At 50.0% G+C, this 23759-nt stretch overlaps 1 long non-coding RNA gene across 1 annotated transcript; it reads right to left on the reverse strand.

The window, feature by feature from the left end:
- Positions 1 to 6998: 6998 nt before the first annotated feature.
- Positions 6999 to 20098, reverse strand: LOC134507718 (uncharacterized). The gene is made up of 4 exons (XR_010068942.1): positions 20005 to 20098; positions 9024 to 9169; positions 8605 to 8668; positions 6999 to 7059 (listed from the first exon to the last, which is right to left on the reverse strand). It is a non-coding gene; the product is annotated as an uncharacterized LOC134507718 (long non-coding RNA).
- Positions 20099 to 23759: the final 3661 nt, after the last annotated feature.

Below are 23759 nucleotides of genomic sequence, written 5' to 3' on the forward strand. Positions count from 1 at the left end.
CTGTATTGCTCCAGTCATTAACTCTGATTTCACAGGAACATAAAGTAGAGGCTACAGGTTTAGCAGCGCATTTCTCGACGCCAATTAGAAAGTAAAAAAGAGGATTTGAGGGATGTACGTGCACCCAAGGGAGAGCAGGGATCTCGTAGTTGAGTGGATGGAAGTGGAACAAGACCCAGGTACTGGAGGTGCAAACCACACGCGAGGCGACAAATCGACGAGCGCAGTAAAACCAGACTCTGAACCGGTGGAGATGAGAGAGAGCGCACCAAGGCGCGGAAGATGTCCTCTGATTTCCGAAGGAATTTCAGGAAAACAGTGCGAGAATAAGTTTTAACACGACTTTTTCAAACCGACCCTACTTCCCAAGCCACTTCAGTCCTTTTAACAGCCCTTGCGCCATCCTGAGTCATCCCCATTCTTAAGTAAATCCTTGAAAATCACTAAAGCGTGAAAAAAATGTAGCCTGCTAAAAATGACATGCTTCCCACTTAAAAAAATTATACTTAAAATATTTAAACTAAAAAAGGTGGGGGGCGGGGAGGGGGAAGCACCCCAAACCGTTCACACTATACTCCCAGCATGGAGAAGAGGGGGAAAGGGCCATTTTTTCCAGCTATTTGGCTTGGCTGGGCTGAAAACCTTCTTAAGCGATTGCAGGAGCTCCTCCCGGGATGTCGCCTCAGTTCGAGGAGTAAAAATTGTGTGAATTGTGAAGGGTGTGCGCAAATTCAATCCTGTTTGACAGAATTAAGAATATAAATTGATTTCCCCCCCACTCCCCCACTTTCCTTTGATCCAGAGCTCCTCCTAAATAAAGCAACACATTTAACGAACCAGGGTATGGTTCAAATCCCAGTTACCCCAGCGAAAACCAGACGTCGTGGTGGGCGGTGGAAGGGGGAGCGCAGCCCGCGGAGTGAGCGCTGTCGCTCGGAGAACAGGTTTGATCATGTCTTCTCAACATTTCAAATGTAATTTAGGGGATTTCAGGTCTTTCGTGCTCCGGCTTGGAGCACGGCGGCGTGACGCAGCTCTCCAGCATCCTTCATGAAGGGTGAGCCTCCACCCTCTAGCACCAACTCAACCCAAGATTGAGCGTGGAGAGCACTGGGGGCTTTTTTTCTCCCTAAAATAGAAGGTCTGCTAATAAATCTACTGAGCTGAGAAACTCTGCTCTGTGTGACCCTTTCTGGGTCGGGGAAGACAGTATTGTCCGCAAGCTCGTCAGCTCTTAACGCACACAAGAAGGCTTCGTCTGTGCCTCCTGATCTACTGGTTTCCAGCCTGTTCGCGTCAGCGGTAAGTTCTCTGGGCAGGGATTTCTCTGAGGATGGGACCAGGGGATCCCATCCCATTCCTCTGAGGATGGGATCGGGGATCTCTGAGGAGGATGAACAGGGCCGCTAGGGTTTGAAGTCCCACCGCAAGACAAGAAAAACTCCTCCTGAAGTTGCAACATCAACTGTCCTGAGCAGAAACCCGTAAAACTCTTCCTGAAAACCATTTGTGGCCCTTCCTTGCCCCATCTTCTTTTCCTACATGCGGTCCCGTAGCAAACCCTCCTCACCTAAACACAACGCTCGCCCTCAAACAGCAGATATCCTGTTGAGAAGTGATGTGTGGTTTGCACATCAGCCCTACAGCTGCTGAAGACGGAAAGAAGGCCCACGGACACACAAAAGGGACCCAGAACAAAAAAGAACACACCAGCACTTCTTGAACTTGCCACCAGGACTTGGGCTGCACCCCAGCTAAAGGGGCAGCGGAGATGCACGTCACATTTTTCAGTTCCTCCCATCGCCCGTCAGTTACTACCCAACTCCAGCCCCAAGCGTTGAGGTTAACCACGGACACCATATTTCTGCTCCGTCTTGACATTTGCACGCACGACATTTCACCTGCCGTTTGTTTAGCAGATGGGGTTTTGTTTTTCTTTTTCCCTCCAACCCCTTGTTAATGTGTCATCGCAGGGTTCCCCGGAAGGTTATGTTTATTAACATCTCCTCATCGATCTGCCCTAGAGTAGGTGCTGGCAAGGAGGGCAATCCCGTGATGTATCTGCCCACTTTAGCAGATCACTGCTGCCAGGGCCATTACCACGCTCTCCATCACTATTCTACAGCTTGAATGATTTCGACCAATTCATCTGCAGAAGGTAAATAAACAGCATGAGGCAAACATTTCTGTTTTGCCTCTGCTACGGCTGGGAATGACCAGCAAAATTCCAAGCAAGGGGGGCAGGGTGACGACGCGGTGATGCCTTCAAGGGAGAAGGTGGAGGAGATGAAGAGAGGACTAGAGCCGTTTTTGTACCAACCAGTGTGCAAAAAAGGAACTGTTGTCAATTAGTTTGGGGACTGACAGTTTCCACTTCTCATGTGGAGGTTATTGCAAATTAGAGCCACGTTCCCAGGAGAATTTTAAGGTTTGCAGCCCTACACCATGTCCTACCGCTGCTTTGCGTAATTTATATGCGCTTGAAGCAAGTTCGTGGGCTAACGCTATCTTTAGCAAACCCAGTTTTGCTCTTAAGTGGACAAATGCCCTCTCCTTTCATGACTTTTCTTGCATCACCCCTTTATTTGCCCTCTGGGAAGAGCATGAGTCACACGATTAATTCAGTCTTCCCTTCCAAAAAAAAAAACCCAAACCAGAGCAGATTTATGGCTTGTTTTTGCAGGTTTTTTTGGAAGAGAAAAGTAAACAAGCCTGGGAAATTATGAACACGAGCCTACGACCAACTTGTCTGCAGCAGCTGCAATGCAGGCTCAGCAGCCCCCAGCATCCCGTATTGCGTACGAGCAGGGATAACGGCAATTTCCTTGAGGTGACCAAGAGGATCAGGTCCAAGAAGAAGACAGACCTCCTGACTTGGAATTGCACAGTAATCAGGTTTTTTTCCCCATGTTCAAGCTGCCGAGCCATGCGCACACGTGCAATCAATCCTTGGAAGATGACGGGTTGATTCCTCCATCCCACTGACCACGCAGCCGGCGCCACCGTGCCCATCAGCCATCCTCATTCCCACCAGGACATCCCATTTCCAAATACACGGACGCAACCCAGCATCCTCCCGTGCGACTGGGCATCTGTGACTGATACCTGATGTCATAGAATCACAGAACAGTTAGAGTTGGAAGGGATCTTAAAGATCACCCAGTGCCACCCCCTGCCCTGGGCAGGGACACCTCCCACCAGACCAGGTTGCTCCAAGCCCCCTCCAACCTGGCCTTGAACCCCTCCAGGGATGGGGCAGCCACAGCTTCTCTGGGCAACCTGGGCCAGGGGCTCACCCCCCTCACAGTGAAATATTTCTTCCTGACATCTCATCTAAATCTCCCCTTTTCCAGTTTGAAGCCATTATCCCTCATCCTATCACTTCATGCCCTTGTAAAAAGTCCCTCTCCAGCCTTCTTGCAGGCTGCCTTCAAATACTGAAGGGGCTCTAAGGTCTCGCCGAGGCCTTCTCCAGGCTGAACACCCCCAACTCTCTCAGCCTGTCCTCAGAGTAAGAGCATCCCAGTCTGCATCCCGCTATCTTTAGGATACAGCCAGAATTGTCTGACGCGGTTTCACAAACTGCAATTTAGCAGGGAGGAACACTCAGACAAGCAGTAGTTTATTATTGTTTGGATCATGGTGGCACTAGCCGTTTGCAGGTTAAAGAGGAGCCCCATTAAGACTAGACAGGACACAGATAGAGTCCTGTCTGCCAGAAACAGCTCTTGGCTCACTAAGGCAAGGAAAAGTAATTACCCCCTACAAAACGTCAGACTAGAGACGGCCTGAAGGGCTCGCGTGGAAATTCAGCACCAAACAACCAAGGTGACAAGATAAGGAGAGCTGAAGACTCGGTGCAAGACTTGGGAGAGAAGGAGACCTCCTGAGATGAACTGGTGAGGCCCCACCTCGAGTACTGTGTCCATTTTTGGGCCCATCACCACAAAAAAAGACATGGAGGGGCTGGAGCGTGTCCAGAGAAGGGCAACGTAGCTGATGAGGGGTCTGGAGCACGAGTCTGGTGAGGAGCGGCTAAGGGAGCTGGGGGTGTTCAGCCTGGAGAAGAGGAGGCCGAGGGGAGACCTTCTCGCTCTCCACAGCTACCTGAAATGAGAGGGTAGCCAGGGGGGGTTGGGCTCTTCTCCCAAGTGACAGGCAATGGGACAAGGGGAAACAGACTCACGTTGAGCCAGGGGAGGTTTAGGATGGATATTAGGCAAAATTTCTTCACCGACAGGGTTGTCAAGCATTGGAACAGGCTGCCCAGGGAAGTGGTGGAATTACCATCCCTGTAGGGATTTAAAAGCCGGGCAGACATGGTGCTGAGGGACGTGGGTTAGTGATGGTTTTGTCAGTGTTAGGTTGACGGTTGGACTCAATGATCTAAAAGGTCACTTCCAACCTAGACAATTCCATGATCCTATGACCACCTTCCCCACAGCTTGTCCAAGAGCCGTGAGCATTCAAGTCTTCTCATCTCAGGGATCCCACCTGCGTGATGCAAAATGTTGGTCCACCCCTTGCAGCAAGAGAAATATTTGTAATGTGTTTTCAGCATGGCTTGTTAAGGGAAAAACCGCCCACAGGCAATTACGGCCAACAGTGAAGCTCTGAAGTCAACTCAAGCTGTAGATTGCCTACAAGTAAAAGGTTCTCAAAGGATTTGTTCCTCCCCTCCTCTTCCCCAAGAAAGCTGCGACAAGGGAAAATCCTATTTATATGTCGCTTCTCGGGGGGAGGATCAACAATAGCTGCCCAAGAAAACAGAAATATTGTTCTAGCCTGTTAAAACACCACAAGTAATTACTATCTCAGCAGGTGTGATTTTGTAGTAGGGCACATGCAAATCGAAAAACACAATATAATGTTCTCAGGTTTCACATCGAGGCTTTTTTTGCAGTTCGAGTCTCACGGAGGCACGAGCTACAACTTGAGCCAAGGGGGAAAGAAACAGTCAGTTGGAGAAAAACAAGGGAGTTTTGCAGAAGAGTGAGCAGGATCCAAACTGCAGAAGGCACGCGAGGTGGGTCAAATTCTTCTCAGAAACATGGAACTGTCCTTCGAGAGAAATATTCCAAACCCCAGGCGAAAAAAGTAACCAAAAAACATGAAAATCATGAGATCACTCAACAGGTTAGGCTGGAGGTGCCCAACTCCCCCTGCCACACAAAGCAGGCCCAGCTCCAAAGGTTGCTCCATGCCCTGTTGCGTAGGGCTCTACAACAAGGCCTTACAAACTTCTCCAGGACAGACTGCCTTGGATTGATGAAGCACACAGACTTGTCTTGGGGAAAAAACCCACCAGAAACGGGAACGTATCACAAAGACATTAATCCATTCCCTGCTCCTTCGCTTGACAGTTGCAAGTAGCCCTGGGCCTACACAGAGTAAATATGTCCTTTAATAAAAATCTATAAAGGAAGAAGCTTTGTCTGGATGTTGCCTGCAGTACTTGGATCTCGTTAGACATCATCCACGATCCAAAGCATCCAACTCATCCCCCTTAATTCCCGTATTTATAAGAGCCGCCTGCATCCAACGGATTATTTTTCATTATGCATCATTAGTTACGGTATTTACAGAAGAGCCAAAACGACAATGAAGATCATTGTTCAAAACACCCAAATCCTTCAGAGAGAGAGCGAGCATCTTTTGTTTGCTCCTGGGATCGCCGCAATAATTGAAACGCGAGCAGTCTGGGAACATAACGCCCTTGGAGAATGCAGCTTGCTGCCTATCCAAGAACATTCGCTGGGGTGATGCTGGAGCTGGAGATGGTAGAGACACCTTTCACCCCAGGTCCGTTGTCTAGACAGCGCTCTATGCAGGGCAAGCGCAACTGGAAGTCAGTTAGGATCAGGCATAAAGGGGTAAAAATTAATTCCCATCCACGCCGCTGGCCTCTAGACATGGGGGAGCAGAGCATGGCCATGGATCCCAGCTAAAAACATCTTGAGGGCATTAAGTCCTGGTTTAACTGGGAAGCACATCTATAGGGAGATAAGAGGGTGGTGAGCCCCTGGCCCAGGTTGCCCAGAGAAGCTGTGGCTGCCCCATCCCTGGAGGGGTTCAAGGGCAGGTTGGATGGGGCTTGGGGCAACCTGGGCTGGTGGGAGGTGTCCCTGCCCAGGGCAGGGGGTGGCACTGGATGGTCTTTAAGGTCCCTTCCAACCCAAACCCTTCTATGATTCCATGATAAGTGGCTGAATCTCTTCTCCACGCCTGGAAGAGCATGAGCATCCCCTGCAGAAGACAACCACTCCCTCTCCCCCTCTATTCCTGCTCACCCATCAGCTTGCCCAAGGCACCCAGGAGATTTGCCGAGCCGCAAAGAGCGAAGCAACTGCCAGAGCAGTTTTGATAGGGCAGGGAGGGGGTTGGCAAAAACCAGAAACAGGGTGGAACCTCCCATGCAAGCGCTCAGCATCCCCCTTTCCAGCTTTCTCCCCCCTCTCTCCCTCCCTGAAAGGAACTGCTTCCACATATGCTGCGGTCTGGCAGCCGCCCAACTGCACTCATTAAGCAAGAGCGACTGCTCCCATAAATCAAGGCGCTGGCAGCTTGTTTAAGGCAGGGAGCCGGGCTATGTTTAGCTGTCGAGCTCCCAGAAATAGCATCTGTTCCCAGGTAGAGTCCGCGGGTTCAGAGGCTGCCTCTCCGGGAGCTGCCCGCGGGACTGGCAGCATCCTTTCAGGTTGGATTCTCACCTCCCGCCGTCCTCCAAATCATCTTTACTTCAGCCTCTGAAACGCTGCAAAACGTCGACGGGGCCACGGATGTGGCCGGCTGTGGCAAAAAGCTGCCCCCGTTAAAGCCGAATGGTCCCGGGGCTGGGTTTTCCAGCATCATCAAAACTCCCACTTTTGGGCTGGGAATCTCAATGTTTCCTGCAGGAAAGAAATCATAATTAAAAGAAAAAAAAAAAAAGGGACACGTATTAAAATGGTAAAGGGAATAAATCCCCACCAAAACAAAACACCATCACACCTTGGGGGGGAACAAACATCCTGCAGCTGGTTTCTCGTGGCTAAGTCGTGGGAAGGGGCTCAGGCAGAGCTGAAAACCAAAAAGAAGCGGCGCTGAAAAGCCAGGAACGCCCTTTTTTTTTTTTTTTTTTTAATTTTTAGCTGTTTTCCTGTCCCAACCCACGGACCTTTATAACAAAATGGTGACCCAGATTCCCAGCACGCCCGGGCGCTTCCCCTTGCAGGTAGGAAAGGAGAGAAACGGTGACACCTTACGGTACGGAAACCCGGGGATTCCCCCCGTTTCTCAGCAAAGCTTCAGAGAAGCAGCTGTTGCAGATCTGAACGCCGTCTCAGCGCTCGCAATTATTGCTTTCTCTTTCCTGGGCTTATTACCCAACTCGAAACGTTCAGAGCAGCATTCGCCTTTGTCACGGAGAGATATTTCGCGCTCTACGCATAGAAATGAAAAAAAAGGCCAGGTGATGCTTCCAGCCAAGCAGCTCAGCGGTTGCTCAGTGCACCAGAAAGCTCCTTAAAATTGCTGAACTCTTTATTTCTGAGACATTGAGGGAGACAGAAGGTAAAAGCACCCGGGCTGTGGCCAACCCCGGGCAATTTCTGCTTGCTCAGCATTTCTTCTGGCCGTGCCATGCCCTCCAGGAGCTTCTGGTCTCAGCATCCATGTGTGGACTCCCTGCTTTTCTGGTAAGGAGGTGAAACATATGCAAGCAGCTAAATTTAGCAGCGCAGGTCAGCAGGACCCGCCTTCAATGCTTCTGATTTATAAATGCACTTCTGGCAAAGAGTAGCCTGCATTTAAAAGCACAATTCATCAGGGAGAAGGTGGCCAGAGGAAGGACCAAGCAGTGGGGAGAACATGTGCTGCCCTGCTCTTCTGTAGCTTGAAAGCATAACCACGGTGTCGCTGGAAGCAATTTTTCCATAAACCGTAAATTTCAGTGCACGGAGAGCGTGATGCTAGATCTGAGGGCACAGACCTGTGGTAGCCCATGGCTCTGGTGTCGCCTCCAAAATCCAGTTCTGGTGCAGAATTGCTACAGCAAATTTAAAGGACTTGGGCTCCTCTTCCACCAAGCCTGTCCAGGCTCACCACCCCTCAACAGGCAGGGATGGAGGGTGCAAGGATGGGCAACATCTCAAATGCAGACGTAGTGTCCACCCCTGAGGTCCATGCTGGGGTTTGCCCTTGGCCACTCCTGGGGCAGACAAATTGGGGAGATGACAGGTCTTGCACCTCTCAGTCTGCCCCAGCACTGAACAAGAAACATCTCCGGCCGCAGCAGGGAAGAGCAGGGAAGGGGATCTCCTCCAAAAAAACCCACCCTGGAGGTCCAACCAAGCTGCTCCATGCCACCAGCGGCCACACTTTGGGGAATGTTTTGATGCTTTTGGGGTAACCTACAAGTTCTGCAGAGGGGCTCCAGGATGCAACAGCTCCCGTGCTGCTGAAAACTCCTCGAGCCCCAGGGTGGTACAGGGTATGAAAGGTCAAGAGCAACACCCGCATTTTAATCTGAGACTTAAAACTCTTCAGACCAAAATTCCCGCATTTTCTTCTTCTCTTCAGTGAACAGTTAAGGGATGCTGCTGAACTAGCAAAGATTGTTGTTACCTCCACGGATTTGGATCTTCCGTACTCCTCACAGCTCCTGTCACCTCCTCCAGAGAGGACAAACCTGCGGAAGTACAAACCAGCGACAAGGATTAACTGTCAAGCAAAGCGAAAGGCTTCCAGCAAGGGGGAAGAGGGGAAATCTCGAACAAGATGCCAACTCCTCAGCACCAAAGCACCATCCAGCATCTTTCCCCTCCCTGCTGCCAGATGGTTTTTGGCCACGTTGGCTCCACGCCGCAGAAGCCTGTCAACTGCTGATTTGCATCGGCTGATCCACCTCCCCGCTTCCATCTGCCCAAAGCGCTGGGGACCGGACCGGGTTTGCTGCAGAGCACGTCCAGCACGGGCATGCTATCCCCCTCCTAGACCGGAGGGATGCTTGCCAACCAAAATACAACTTGTTTAAGCCAAATTACCTCGAAAACATACAATCCCCAAGCCCAGACAGAGCCGTGGGACCTTGAACCTGGCAGGTCCTTCTTCTCACCACTAGTAGAGGTCCTCCAGGCACTTCTCTTCCCTCTTTCAGAATCCACATGGTTTATTTCTTCGCGAGCATCAGCTGCTGGCAGCCAAGGCGTGAGCATGGGAATAGGAAAGAAAGATCAAACCATTTAAAAACCAAGGAGTAAACAAAATGTCAGGGCAGAAACATCAGTTGTGGTTTTCGCTACGCTTGCATCTCTCCCATCTTGAGCGTCCCGTTCTGCTTGGCCAGGTTGCCCCCGTTAGCGATATCCGCACCACCGGCACTAATTACTTACAGCTTCAAAACTGTAGACCCCAACAACTACGACCGGGGCTCGATAGTCACCTCTTCGCAGGGCTGTCACCGCTTAACACAGAGCAGGGCCGCATCGCTTCAAGATGTTAGATACTAGGAAGGAATTCTTGACTGTGAGGGCGCTGAGCCCCTGGCCCAGGTTGCCCAGAGAAGCTGTGGCTGCCCCATCCCTGGAGGGGTTCAAGGCCAGGTTGGATGGGGCTTGGAGCAACCTGGGCTGGTGGGAGGTGTCCCATGAGACAGGGACTAGATGTCCCAGGGAAGGGGGTTGGAATGAGATGATCTTCAAGGTTCCTTTCCAACCCAAACCATTCTATGATTCGATGTGGTTTACCATTAAGTATGTGAGGAAGCACAGAGCCGCCAAGCTCCCACGGGACCGTTTCCCACCCAGCCCAGCCAAATTAAGAGCATCTCCCAACTCCGCACGAGCTGCATTTCTCGGCCTGCCAGAGAGCGCCCAACGAGGAGGGCAAGGGATCCAGGTTCAGCTAACAGAGAAGGATGAATTATTACTCGCATGCACCCTGATAAAAAGAACACAAATAGAGCAGAAATGAGCCGGCTCACTTAGGGAATGGAAAATTCACAGGGCAATGCTTCCATTTAAGTTTTCAATTTAGGATTTAATTTGCTCCTTATACGCGGGAGCGGCAAATTAGTTGCCGTGATGGAAAATTTGCTTATAGCAACAAACCGCTGTCTGGTTTTCCCCCTAAATATCTTGCCAAAAGGGATGATTGACTCGGATATTCCCGTGTCTGAAGTCTGCCTGCACCTGTGTCCCCTTCGCATATTTAGTGGGGGGGGATGAAATTTTAAGATATCGTTGCTCTGACAGGTATATCATACAACCCCACCCTACCAACACCACCATCCCAGCAAACAGTCTGAGACCTAAAAACTCCCTTAATTCAGGATTGCCGGGCAAACGTGGCAAGAAACGAGCTCCGCATGCTCGCCGAAAATTGGTATTCAGTTTACAAGTGGCTGCGCACTGACCGGCTTTATTAACATTTAATTATTGACTAGCCCACGTTGCCGTTGCCACTTGCTAGCTTGGGACTCTGCTCGGCCCAGCCAGGTTGGGTTTTAGTAGTGATGGAGACATGTGATGTCAACCTACAGCATGGAATTCCCTTTTTAAAACCATTTGCCTCCAAAAGGTACGGCGCAACCAAAACTATCTGTCTCACCCATAAGAGAGTCTTATTCAACCTATGAGGTCCATATAAGCAAGCCTAAAGATAAGATTCCGGTTCTCCTCGCCCCCAAACCCCTCTCTCACCGCGGAGGCAACTCCGTGTGGCCAACAAGTGAGTCCCAAAGCACCTACAAGAGGTCTCATTGCTCCAGATGGCTACCATAGCATGAGACAAGGATCTCTCCATCCTCATGTCTCTCCTCTTGGCTGAGCTGAAAGCCGGGCATGAGGTCTCCGGCTCCTCGCTGGACCCAGAGATGTCCCAGTATACAGAAGGGATGGCAGTAAGAAACGCCAACCAAAGTCTCTGCCCAGGACTCTGTCCCACCTCTTACCCCAAAAGAGGTGCCTCCTACAGCGCAGCTCTTTTAAGGCAATAACAAAAGATCCATGAAAAAGTCCTTTCTCTCCTCCTTTTGTGCTGTGCCTGCAAGTGTCCAGTCCTTTCCGAAGCCGCCCTGAGGCACTAACGGCTCAAGGGAACCCAAAGTCCACAGTTTTTAAGCAAGAGACCTCCCCCTGAAGGTGCCCACAATATCTCCTAAGCCATCATCAGCCCTTGGCACACCTTTGAGCATCGATGGTCCCTTCCAGGCTACGGAAACAAGGAGGAGAGCATGGGAACCCTCGCACACTTGTGTGCGGCAGCTGTTAATTGCCCAGGTGCTCCGTTAAATGCAAGCGAAACTGCAATTACAGCTCCTGTTTCTCCTGCAAGGCCAGCCCTCGAATCCGTAATAACCTGTCAGCTTTCAGAACGAAATCCTGGAATTTTTTTTCCTCCGGTACAAAATAACATTTCATTATTTCACTAAAAGGGTTTTAATTTCTTACAATAATTGCTGCAGCAATCCAGCCAAGAATTTTTTCCCGTTTTCTGTAACCTGAGCTGATGGAAAATTGCTTTCATTTAATTTAATTACAGCTGTGGAATAATGCATTAAATGTGTGCTCCCTTTGTGTTTACTCTTATATTCAAGAGCTAGAATTAATTAGTCCTTAACTTTGAAAAATATCTGCAGCTAGCCACTATGTAAACAGCACAAACACTTCAGCGACTAAGTGTCGAGGGCTCAACACACACACACAATTTCTTCTCCCCCTGACTCCAAAGGAGAAAAAAATAATATTGTCAAAGTATTCTGCCTGAAAAGCAATCACATCAACGCCGGGCGACGCAATAGCACAGGCCCACGGACGCTCCCTCCAGCCCACTGCAAAACCGATTAAAAAAATAACAACAGTAAGAAAAAAACCCACCAGCTGAATACAGAAAAGGGAGAATTTCTAGCTCTTCAAACAGGCGTTCACGGGCCCTTTGTTTATCACGAGTTTCTACTTGCATTATGCTAGGACCCAAGTAAGAGGTAGGCATAGCACGAGACATCAAAAACCACCCCAAAACCAGCTGTGGAGCTCGGAGGCAGCTTTTAATGGAGGCACCAACTCAACCCTATGCGCGCCGGCTGGCGCTGTGTCACTGTCCTACGCCAAGCGTCGGGTCGCAGAGGCTGCTGTGCTAGAAAAAGCCAATAGAATGTCCCCTCAGAGGCCAAACCATGACCTTTCGTGCTGGGAAAGTGAGGTTTGGGAGGAAGGGGAGGTGACCAAGTGGCTCAGAGAGACTCAGTGCTTCAGCTCCCACCTCTGCAGTGATGGGGCATCGGGTCCAACGTTGGGGTTGGACACCTAACACTCACCAAACCGCATCTGGCACCAACCCAAGACCACACGAAAGACAACCTTATGTCCAAACTCTCATAGAGCTTTGACCACTGACAGCACTGCAGCTATTGGATTAATTAATCCAATGATTTTTTCCTTTTCCCAGCACTGTGCCCAAAAGCACGCACTCGGATGTCTTCTAGAAGGTGCTTTATTTGATCTCTCGAGCTCCTGAGCTTTTCAAACTGAGTTGGTTGTGCCTCTGGGCAGCCCCAGCTCCATTAAAAAACACCTTTTTTCCCCTTTCAAGTTTGTCTTGCTTTATCTTCCAAATTGTCAGATCCTGCTGTGTTTTCCTCCAGCGGGTCAGAGGGCTCTTTACACAATATTTTCCCCCTCAACTTCAAGCCATTCTGTTTTTTTTTCTTTTTTTTTTTTTTTTGTTGTTGTTGGTTAAACAGATGGCGTTTCTGTCCATCTCTCCAGCCGTTTCTGTAAGCTGCCATGTCATGTTGGTGTTTCTTCCTTGCACCGCTTCCAATTTTTTCAGTATCCTTCTAAAAATGTCACTTATGTGCCAAGTGCAGCGTTCAGTGCTCAGGCGGTAAAACCACTTCCCTCTTCTCATCCGCTCCCGCCCATCACAGACAAGAGCTGCGCTTTTTATTCAGGTTTCTGAGATTTTTTTTAACTCATCCACTGCCCTTTCTCCAGTGCATGAAAAGGAGAACGGAGAAAGCCAGTCCAGAAAAAGCGGCTTTCAGGCAAAATCAGCACTACTTCAAATACCATCTCTACCTTAGTGCACACCGGGAACAGGAAACACGGTCATACATTATTGCTTAATTACTTACAAATGTCTGTAGACACTTTCTATTAACTCACTGTGCAATTTAGCCAAAGGCAATAGGGTTTACAAGGAAGGCAAGATACTTACCTCTTCCAATTAAAATCATCCTTCAGCAAAGCCCAAAAAACTTTGTAATTTGGGTACTGCTCCACTATCACCAGATGCAACCTACAGGCCACTAAAAGAGGGCGAAAAAAAAAGCTTTTTTCTATATTAACAGAGCCCACAGACCATTTTTTTCCCCTTCGCCAACAATTTGCAGATAAAACAGCAGCTAGCAGGGGGTTTATTGCACAAGAGCCGCATATGCGGCGTCTCATTAATCTAATCAAAAGAGGAAACAGCAAAATACCTGCTCGAATGCGTCTTGCAAACTAAAATAGTCCAACAAGACTAATGGCCCCAAAAGACCGAACACACCAAAATAATTCTATAACGCTCAAAGCCCCGTTGGGTTCACTGCTCTAAGTTACTGGGAGGCAACCTCTCTGCCCTTGTGGCAATGTGATATTTTTGTAAGTGCTTCTAATTGTGGCTGGGCGGAGGCTGCTAATTCAGTCGACTTCTTGGGCACTGTCAGCCGGACTCGATTTCAGAGTCAAACTAAGAAATGTCCCCTTCTGAGAACCACGTGATGATACGTCTCCACCGGCAAAGGATGCAAGTCAATAGGAGCCATTCTGTCGAGCCAGAAGTACCCGTCCTGCATGGTTTATTTCACACTACTCTGACCCCAGTTGGGTCCGTGAACTTGGTGTCCATCAGCACTGAGGAGCACGTCTTCTGGGTAGTCTCATCTTGAAGGACCCTCTCTCCTGCACCAGGAAAGGACACAAACCCAAGACACCCCTGATTTCTCGGTCTCTCCCTATTCACTCTTAAAACAGGACCAGAAGGACCAGGCGATGGGTCTGTTGTTGTAGAAGGAGCTCTTGGCACGGCAAAAGCATCGCTGCTACATCTATCAAACTCATGACCACAGCAACGTGGCTGCTGCTTGACATTTATGGCAGCAAGAAGTTTCCTGCCCGAAAACAGTGGGTCCTTGCCCAAAGCCGGTGGGTCCTCACCCAAAAAACAGTGGGTCCTTGCCCAAAACCAGTGTGTCCTCACCCAAAGACGGTGGGTCCTCGCCTTTGCCTACCTGTTGCCCCCTCCTTGAGGGGCACCTTGCAGGTCCTGTGGCTTTGTGACCTCCATCCTGAAGGCCTGAGATTAGGGTGGCATTAACGGGCACATCGTCACGACCCTCCTGGCTGGTGGGAACAGGGGGCAACAGGCGGGTGGCTTAAAACAGCTTAGTCATGGGACATGGCAGCAATGGGGACAGAACTAATGCTCCCCAGGATGCCACCAGAACTGTAGCGAGAGGGCATATAATTAGCCCACTTGGAAGAAGTTCAGTTGGGAGGATGAGATGCTGAAGGACGAAATTAATTGCTTCGAGATCAAACAGAAAGGAGCCGGGATGGGAAGGCGTCGGGCGCATTTGAATGAGTTGGAGGTTAGCAGCGCGTACCCCCCGAGAGCACGAGAGCCGAGCGTTTGCCGAGAGAAGCTTGCGTGCCAAGAACAAACACGAAGCCAGCCTCCACCTCTCGCTCTCCTGGGGGAGAGGAGCCTCAGCGCTGCCTGCGATCTGGCAGAGGCAGCACTGCAGCGGGAAGGCGGAGAAAAAGCTCTGCGGCGGAGCTGGTAAACACCACCTCATGTCTCAAAGCATCCGAGTGCAAGGGGAGAACCGGCCACCAGGTCGCCCAGATGCTGCTTCTGCACACGGCAGAGCTTCGCACCCCCAAAGAGCGTGGTTTTATTCTGCTTTCCAGAATATTTTATTCTGCTTGTCAGTTCGGAAGAAACTGTTTGACAAAGCCAAAAAAAATCAGTGAAAAAAATCAGTGCCCCATAGCACAGCTGCTCACAGATCTGAATCCAGGGAGCAGAATCCATCCCAAATCTATGTCGGAGCAGGGAATGGCTCTTGGCATCTTTTCTGAAGGCTGGTGGAGCCTCCTGACCTCGGCCAAACTCAGACGTGTCCATGGAGGATGGGAAAAAGAAACTCATCGAATCTGTATCTGCTTTTTTTTTTTGCTTTTCGGAGAGGCTTTTGTCTTGCATCCCAGAGGTGATCAACCGAGCACGAGATTTCTTTGTCTGCTCGCAGCACCCTGCCCAGCCTGGCATCGTTGGTGCCGTGGGCTTTCCAAAGATGAGTTTTACACCCAGAATTCAATTACAGCTCTACCTAAAACATGGAAAAAAGGCTTAAAACTCAAAGGTCTGTGCCTTCCTTGAAGGAAGAAGAGAAGCTACGCGTGCACATCCACTTCGGGGCATGCCACCCAAAACACAGCTTAGATCTCGGGCCAGCTAGAGCTCCTCAATGGCAGTTGAGAAGAAAACCTTCTGCACCTTCCTCGTGCTGTCGTGTCTGCGGGCAGCCAAGCCTGAAGCAGAGATAACGCTTGCGCTGGAGCAACCCTCAAGCTACAGAGATCTACCAGCCATAAACGCTGGAGCTGCTGTAGAGGATAATATTGACTTGTATTAGGCAAGGGAGCTGCAAATACAGCCGACGTCTCGCAAACCTTTACAGCTCCTTCCTTGAGCACTGAAAAGTCCCTGGGTCTGGGCGACAAGGTCGGGGTCCAACAAGAAGCAGGTTATAAACAGGCAGCATTTGCAAGGCAGCCTGAAATACCGTTGCAATAAGCAGTCCATCTTCAAGGCGATTAAACATGAGCTGACGTTTGGGGTAATATCTGAGGCTTGATCAACGTGGAGCTGCACTACAGAGTAATGCTGATTTTCTTTAAAGGGGTTACACTGAAAATCCTTGTTTTAACGCGCGTCTTGCCTTTACATTAAAAATCAACAACAACAACAACAACAAAAAGCCTGCAGAGCAAGAGATACCCCAGCTACATGGTTTATTTCAGGCTACCCCGACCCCAGGTGGGTCCATCAACTTGATGTCCGTCAGCGCCGAGGATAACAGAATAAGATAAGAATAAGAGAATAAGATAAGAATAACAAATAAGAGAAGGTACGTGCTAGAGACCCCAGCCCTCGTTAGTATGAATTCATCCAAGGTCGTCAAGCACCTTGAGGAACCATGGGACCAGACAACGAATGAGAAGGGGATTTTTTCTTTTCCCCCCTGCAGCTGCTTTCCCATCTGCCTTGAAATGCCCACAAAAACACGGACTGATTCCACTTCTAGCTGCAGCTTGCCTATTCCTGGCTGATTTCAAGATGAGAGGTAACACTGCTGAGGGGAAAAACAAAAAAAAAAAAACAAAAAAAAAAAAAGAAGAAAAAATAAATCGATGAGGGCCAGTATGAGATGCTGCAGCAGGTCCAAGAGGCAGTCTTGCAGCTTCGAAGCAAATTAAGGGAGAATGGATCTTTTCATTACCTGATTGACACATACTTAGCCGTGCCATAGACCAGCACACTGATTTATTTTCAAGCGGCTGGAGCAGCAAGACAGCAAGAAATGGCTGCTCTTCCCACGGGAAAAATTAAGCGCTACCCTCACCCCCTTCCCGTTGCCCCCGCCACCGCCACCGAAGACGCGCGAGATGAAATATCCTTGTACCAATTGTTATGGTTTTGTATAACCCTGTTCAAACCAAATGGCTTTCTAAGCCCACTTTCTGCTCTGATCGGGAGTCTGCACCCGCAAGCTCGGCTGGGAGACGGTGTCACGCTTGCATGGACCCCCTCTCCCGTACATAGCAGATGGGGACAACTGGGCGGTGGATATTGTCCTACGAACACCAGGCGAAGCACCCGCGTAAAGAAGTGGTTTGGAGGACGCACGATGCCGAGCTCTTATCTAGATGCTATTTCCTTTGATGATAAGGGTTTTACTCTGTTGATATCACCTTGCACTGGCTCTCGGCAGAGTTTTGCGAAGCTCATCACAACGTTTCCTCAGGAGAAACGAAAGTGGCACAGTCCAACATTTAGAAAAAATGACTCCCACCGGATTAGGTTATGCAAAACATACTGTTTGGACAAGAAAAACCCCATGAAATTACCCTGCGAGGCTGACAGATGCATTGTTAACCTTATTTTACGGCTTGGGAGCAGGAGCAGAAAGCAAACCCTGGACTCCCGAATCCCCAGCGCGTTCAACAGCTTAGAGGAATTATTTTGGAGAGGCTGGGTCTTTGAACTGCCAACTGCGGCAGGCTGCCTGATATGCAGCATTGAAAACACCAAAAAGCCTCCTTCAAAACATCTGCGTGCTGTGGCAACCCCCCCAAAAAAAGCAACTTGCCCCCCTCGGAGCCCTCCTATATCTAAAGGAGGGCTGGGGAGGTGGATAGACCTTCAAGGAGACGTTCAAGGTGAGGTCTGCAAAGATTGTCACCCAGAACAGGCTGCCGACAGCTTCTGCACAACTGCTATTAATAAGTCTTGCATTTTATACGCTAGTTAAAATGCTAGCTTTATTTCTTTTTTTTTTTTTTTTTTAAACCTACACAGGAATATGGTGTGACAAACAGGCACTGAAGACCAGAAAATTATATCAGCATCTCTGCTGTGCCTTGTAAGGATCATTCCTTCTTTAAATGTGCTCCTGAGGACAATATTTATTTAGAATTAAAAGCCAGCAGTAGATATTTCTCAGGGCTTTTTTTGCGGTATTGATTAAAAGCCTGTGTTTAAGCTGAAATGGGACAGGTACTATTTTCCGAGACAAAAATGCTGAACTCCAGAAGTATCGGTAGAAACGAGGCAACGTTGGCACTCGAAGATGTGTCCCAGTACCTAACAACCGTGGCATTTCTCGTCCCAGCCTTTGAGTGGTTTCCAGGCGCTTGCCTCAAAGCTGGCACAGAACACACAAGGTTGGGTGGGACCTCTGGAGGTCACCTGGTCCAACCCCCCTTGCTCAAGTAGGGCCACCCAGAGCCAGTTGCCCGGGACACTTTTCAATGTCTCCAAGGATGGAGACTCCAGAACCTCAGCAGTGGCCTTACCAGTGTTGGGTCAAGAGGAAGGACCACCTCAACCCGTTGGCAACACTCAGGACACTGGTGGTCTTTGCCGCAAGTGCACATTGGTGACTCGTGGTCAACTTCGTGTCCACCAGGACCTTTCCTCCAAAGCTGCTTTCCAGCTGGTTGCCCCCAGCACGTCCTGGTGCGTGGGGCTGTTCCTCCCCAGGTGGAAGAGGAGGAACATCTTCAGAATATTTGACCCTAATTCCAAACTGAATTCGCCACAGCAGCTTTTCCACACGCCTGGCAGGTCTGGAGCGGATTCTGAGAAGCACAGAGAAGGTGATTTAATCCTTTTTTTTTTCCCCACCCTAACCCTGTGGGAGTTTATTATTATTTACAATAGATTCTCTATGTTAAAGATGATTTTAATCTGAATCTTAGAAAGAACAATAAAAAGGCTGTTAGAACTCTACCAGAAATTCAGAGTTGCATTTAATTAATTTGCTGGGAGTTAGTACTATAACCGTTTCAAGTGCGATCAGAGTTCTGCATAAATACGCACAGAACTTGCTGGAATTCTCCAGAGAAGATTTAAAACCAGATTTAAAACAAATACATTAGCACTAAAAGCAGAAGAAATTGTTCTAAGCGCAGCTTTCGCCTCCTGCAGCCAACTCCGTAAATCTCACGCAGTTTCGTTACCAACAGACAAAAACTCAGCCTGTGGAAGACACCCTCCCAGCTTTCTGGGAGGGAAATAAAGTCCACTTAAAGCCTTGCAGAAGTGGGATGGTCCCACCAGGAGGGCGAAACCGAGGTCTTTCAGCTTCCACTTGGTTCTTAACATTTCCCGCTGGAGACCAGAAGCATCGACTGGTTTACGACTCCTTGCCGCCGTCGCTGGCAGGCACGCTCAGTTATTTCATGTATTTGTTATTTGTCTTGATCTATTCCTCACCTCTGCTGAATAAACGCATTAGGAGCAGGGAAGGCAGCGTGTCAGGCAAGCCAACTAGCTACCAAAGGGCGGCAAGATCAGTTCGGGTTTAATTATTGTGTTTTCGCATGCAAATTCTGGGACGCTGCAGGCAGGTCTGCAGTTTTGAACAGCCCAGAGAGAAAAAGCGCTGAAGGGCAAGGATTTGAGCACCTGCTTTTAGAAGGAAGCCTCGCATACAAAAGGTGTGAGCGCTATTCGGCACAGATACCCAACAAGCACTCGGCAGAAAAAAACAGCCAGCCGCCCGGTCATGCTTTGATAATTCTCGCTCTCCTTTCTGCCGGTAGTCTGCTGCCTCCAGCCCTTGGCAATAAGCAAACACATAGAGTTGTTAACGGTGAAAAGCCCATTACCTGCTCCATCGGTAGCAGCTATAATAAGCAACTCCAGAGCCATGGCAACTGAATATCCAAAAAAACTCGGTGTCACGCACATAGGTGCTGTTATTACCAGACGGCACCCACAGCTGCGAACGAGCGGCGTGACTCACGTGCAAACCGACGCATTCGTCAAGGTTACCGCACACCGTTTTGAACAGTGACCTACATAACGCCCTAAAGTCGGGCAAAATCACCCTGTTCCCCAAGGGTTTTTGGAAAGCATGACATGCCATGCTGGTTTTGCGGTGGGGTGGGGTCTTCCCAGATATTCCAGTCCTGGCAGAGACGCAACCCACCCGCGTGTCCAACCCACCCTTCCAGCAGTCCTCCCCAAGCCCCGGTACTCCTCCAGTAGAATCAACCACTTAAAGGTTGGAAGAGATCTTTAAGATCATCGAGTCCAACCATTAACCCCGCACTGCCGAGTTACCACTAAACCATGTCCCTCAGCACCACATCGACACGTCTTTTAAATCCCTCCAGGGATGGCGACTCAACCGCTTCCCTGGGTCGTACCTGCTCAGCCATCTGTGCTCCGCCAATTTATTCTTACCTCAAACCCGTCTCATGGTTCATTTTGTCCCATCTGTGTTGCAGCAGGTTGGTGGCTCCACCTTTGCAAGAAGACCTCACATAGGCATCCAAAAACCCCCCAAAACCTCTTGAGGAAGTTCTTAATTTTTCTAAGTTCAAAAGTAAGTCGAGAAGGCACCGAGTGTCCTTCGCTAGAGGACCTGGTTCAACTGCAGCAGCTCTGAAGTCCAGCTGGCACAAGGCGCAACAGCAATCCTCACCCCGTAGCAAGAGATGAGTTTTGGGTACCTCCGGTTCTTGAAGTTTTTAAAGCCGTGACCACGCAAAGGCTTCTTCCCATTGGATCTCAGAGCGCAAAGGCTTGCACCACAGCTTCTTGGCCAATGCTCCCCCTTAAAGGGGAGGGCAGGCATTCATAAGGGTGACGTGATGTGCCACAAGTGCCAAGGCAACTCCCAGTCTCACTGGGAAGGGTGAGTGTCCTACAGCATCCAGACGACGACAGCCAGCTCCCACACCTAACGAAGATAAACGACAGTATTCATTTAAAGTGCACGAATGGGGCTGCATCTGCGGTTCAATTCAACTGAACAGGCCTCCTGTCGTCGTCGGTACAACGTCTTCTCTAAATGATTCTGTAGTTTCAAACCCAGAATGATTAATTTTAATTTATTATTATTATTATTATTATTATTATTATTATTATTATTATTATTATTATTTAAAAACCCACCCAAGACTTGGAAATTAGCATTGTCTCCTTGTCTGGAATGAGGTTTTACTTGGTAGAGGACGCAAGTAGATTAGAAAAAACTCGGGAATGTCTTTAACCCAGGTGCTTTGGCGAAAGCAAGGGCCTTCCTAAAGAGGTGCAGCACTGGAGACACTCAATTAGTAGCACCAACCAGACCTCAAGGTCAGAAGCTGCGTCACCAAGAAAATTAAAATTCCAAGATAAGGCAAAGTAAAGACAGTTATTTACTCCCTCGATGCCAGAATTATTACAAGCAATACGGAAAAAACTGAAGAACGGTTAGACCTGACCACTGTCTACCATGCTGGATGCAAGAACAGCTAAAGCTACCCCAAATGCAGAACCTCATGTTTATCCTAGAAGAAAACTACCCAGACCAAGGCAGTTCCTCCTCCTGTCCAAGGAACAGCTCTGACACCTCCTGTATGATACAGCCACACCACAGCAGGCATAAGGGTAAGCAGGTTTTTCCTGGAGAGGTGCGTACTAATGCCTAAAGGGCATGAACTGATGGAGAAGTTGCCGTCCATAGGGACCTGGACAGGCTGGAGAGGTGGAGAAGTTCAACCAGGCCAAGTGCAGGGTCCTGCACCTGGGTCATGGCAACCCCAAGCACAAATCCAGGCTGGGAGGAGAACGGCTGGAGAGCAGCCCTGAGGAGAAGGACTTGGGGGTGTTGGTGGGTGAGAAGCTCCACACGAGCCGACAACGTGCGCTGGCAGCCCAGAAAGCGCCCCCCATCCCGGGCTGCATCCCCAGCAGCGTGGGCAGCAGGGCGAGGGGGGGGATTCCGCCCCTCTGCTCCGCTCGGGGGAGATCCCAGCTGGAGTACTCCCTCCAGCTCTGGGGCCACCAACATCAGCAGGACATGGACCTGTTGGAGTGAGTCCAGAGGAGGCCCCAGAGATGATCAGGAGCCCCTCTGCTGTGAGGACAGGCTGAGAGAGCTGGGGGGGTTCAGCCTGGAGAAGAGAAGGCTCCGGGGAGACCTCGGAGCCCCTTCCAGTCCCTAAAGGGGCTCCAGGAGAGATGGGGAGGGACTCTGGAGCAGGGAGGGGAGCCATGGACGAGGGGGAATGGCTTCGAACTGATAGAGGGGAGATTTGGGCGAGAGATCAGGAGGAAATGCCTCCCTGTGAGGGCGCTGAGCCCCTGGCCCAGGTTGCCCAGAGAAGCTGTGGCTGCCCCATCCCTGGAGGGGTTCAAGGCCAGGTTGGAGGGGGCTTGGGGCAACCTGGTCTGGTGGGAGGTGTCCCTGCCCAGGGCAGGGGGTGGCACTGGGTGGTCTTTAAGGTCCCTTCCAACTCTAACCGTTCTATGCTTCTATAAGTTTTCCATTCATCAGCAGAAGACTCGTCACCAGCCAAATCCTGAAACGCATGTCACGCGAGGAGCAGGGGCCAGTGTTTGTCTTGGCCCCTATCAGGAAAAGAGAACCAGGAGAGCGTGTGGTCACCAAAAGGCACAATCAAAGAGACAAACCTCCACCTTCGTTAGTATTCCAGGAGCATGCTTGCACTGTTTATACTAAACACTAATTATTTCATTTACTCAAGGATGACTGTGTAATTAATAGAGGAAGAATAGGCTTGAGAGGCAAGTAACAGGGAGAGCTGGCAAATAACAAGATGAAGAACAAGCAGGAGGTGCCGACCCCAACCTTTTCACCTCCCCACCCTGGAAGAGGGAACCCAGCGAGAAGAGCAGCGTATGAACAGGTCGCACGTCGCACCAGCCGACGGGAACTGTCTGCCGGGTGGAGACACTTCACACCTACAAGGAGGCAGAAAGGCAAAGGACAGCCATCCTTTGCAGACCTCCCTAAAGACACATTTGACACCTCTTTTATGGTCAAAGGAACCTAACGGCAACCTCCAGGCAACCTTCTCTCCTTCTGTGACCCTCAAGATCCCTGCCAAACCAGTAAGAAAGGTCTCCACCCACGTGCCAGCCATGCAACGACTCACCCTGAACTTCAGCAGCCCTCAGCATCCAACTTACCATTCCAGCCATCCTGGAAATCTGCAGACCGTACTCTTCCTAAACTGATGCAAAATCTGAACCTACTGCCCTTGCACCGCTGCTGCCGCCCTCCTGTCCCCAGGACCAGTCGCAGGCACTGTGGAGGCTCATCTCACCCAAGGTCACTGGGCAAAGCCGTGGCAGGCTGGTACTACCTCCCTACAGCGTCTCAGTTTGGGCTTCTCGGTCTTGCACTGGGGCAACGTGCTTCGCTTTTTGTGCATTTAACGGGGAGGGGAAGGCGCTGTGTGCCGCTTGCTGCTCCGCCTGCGTTTGCTCGTGTAACTAAAAACGGTTGGAAAAACGAGAGATTAAGAGAAAGTACCTTAAAGGTAGGCCTGGAGGGGAAAAAAAACCCAAGCCCACAGTCAGCATCAGGCAGCAAGAATACTGGTGGGATGACACAAGTCCCCTTGTTCCCAGCTCCTTTTTACATATCTAACACCAAATCAGGCACCTCACCCACGAGCGCTTCTGCTGCGGCAGATGTGGCTCCGTTTAAGATCTGCAAACGGAGGGGAAGAAAGTAGGTCAGCATTACTCGAAGCTCCGTCCCCAGCTGCATCACTTGGGATGGCGGAGACGCGGGGGGTTGTTAGCATTCCTCTTTTACGCATTCGAAACGTTAAAGCCCGATGCTGCTCGTTAAGAGAGCGAGTCGGAGGCTGGCGCTGCTCAGCGCAGCTCACGAGAAAGCCACGTTTCCTAGGGAGATAAACTGCAGTCTGGTGCCCCGAGCAATAGAAATAATGGGATAAAACGTCCAAGAACATCAGTGCGGGTGAACGCTGGCTTCCGTCTTTATGCTTCCCATTGGCCGTGACAAAGTCCTTGGCCCCCACAAGGCAACGAACAGGCCGATTTATTCCCACGGCCGACACCACCGCTAGCCACAGCACGAGTACGGGGTTTCAAGTCGGCAATAAACAGCCAAACAACACCCAGGAGCCCTGAATTTTACATTAGCTCCTTCCTTGTGTTTGAGGATGCACTGGGAT

The sequence above is a fragment of the Chroicocephalus ridibundus genome, chromosome 26, assembly GCF_963924245.1.
Source record: "Chroicocephalus ridibundus chromosome 26, bChrRid1.1, whole genome shotgun sequence".
Lineage (NCBI taxonomy): Eukaryota > Metazoa > Chordata > Aves > Charadriiformes > Laridae > Chroicocephalus > Chroicocephalus ridibundus.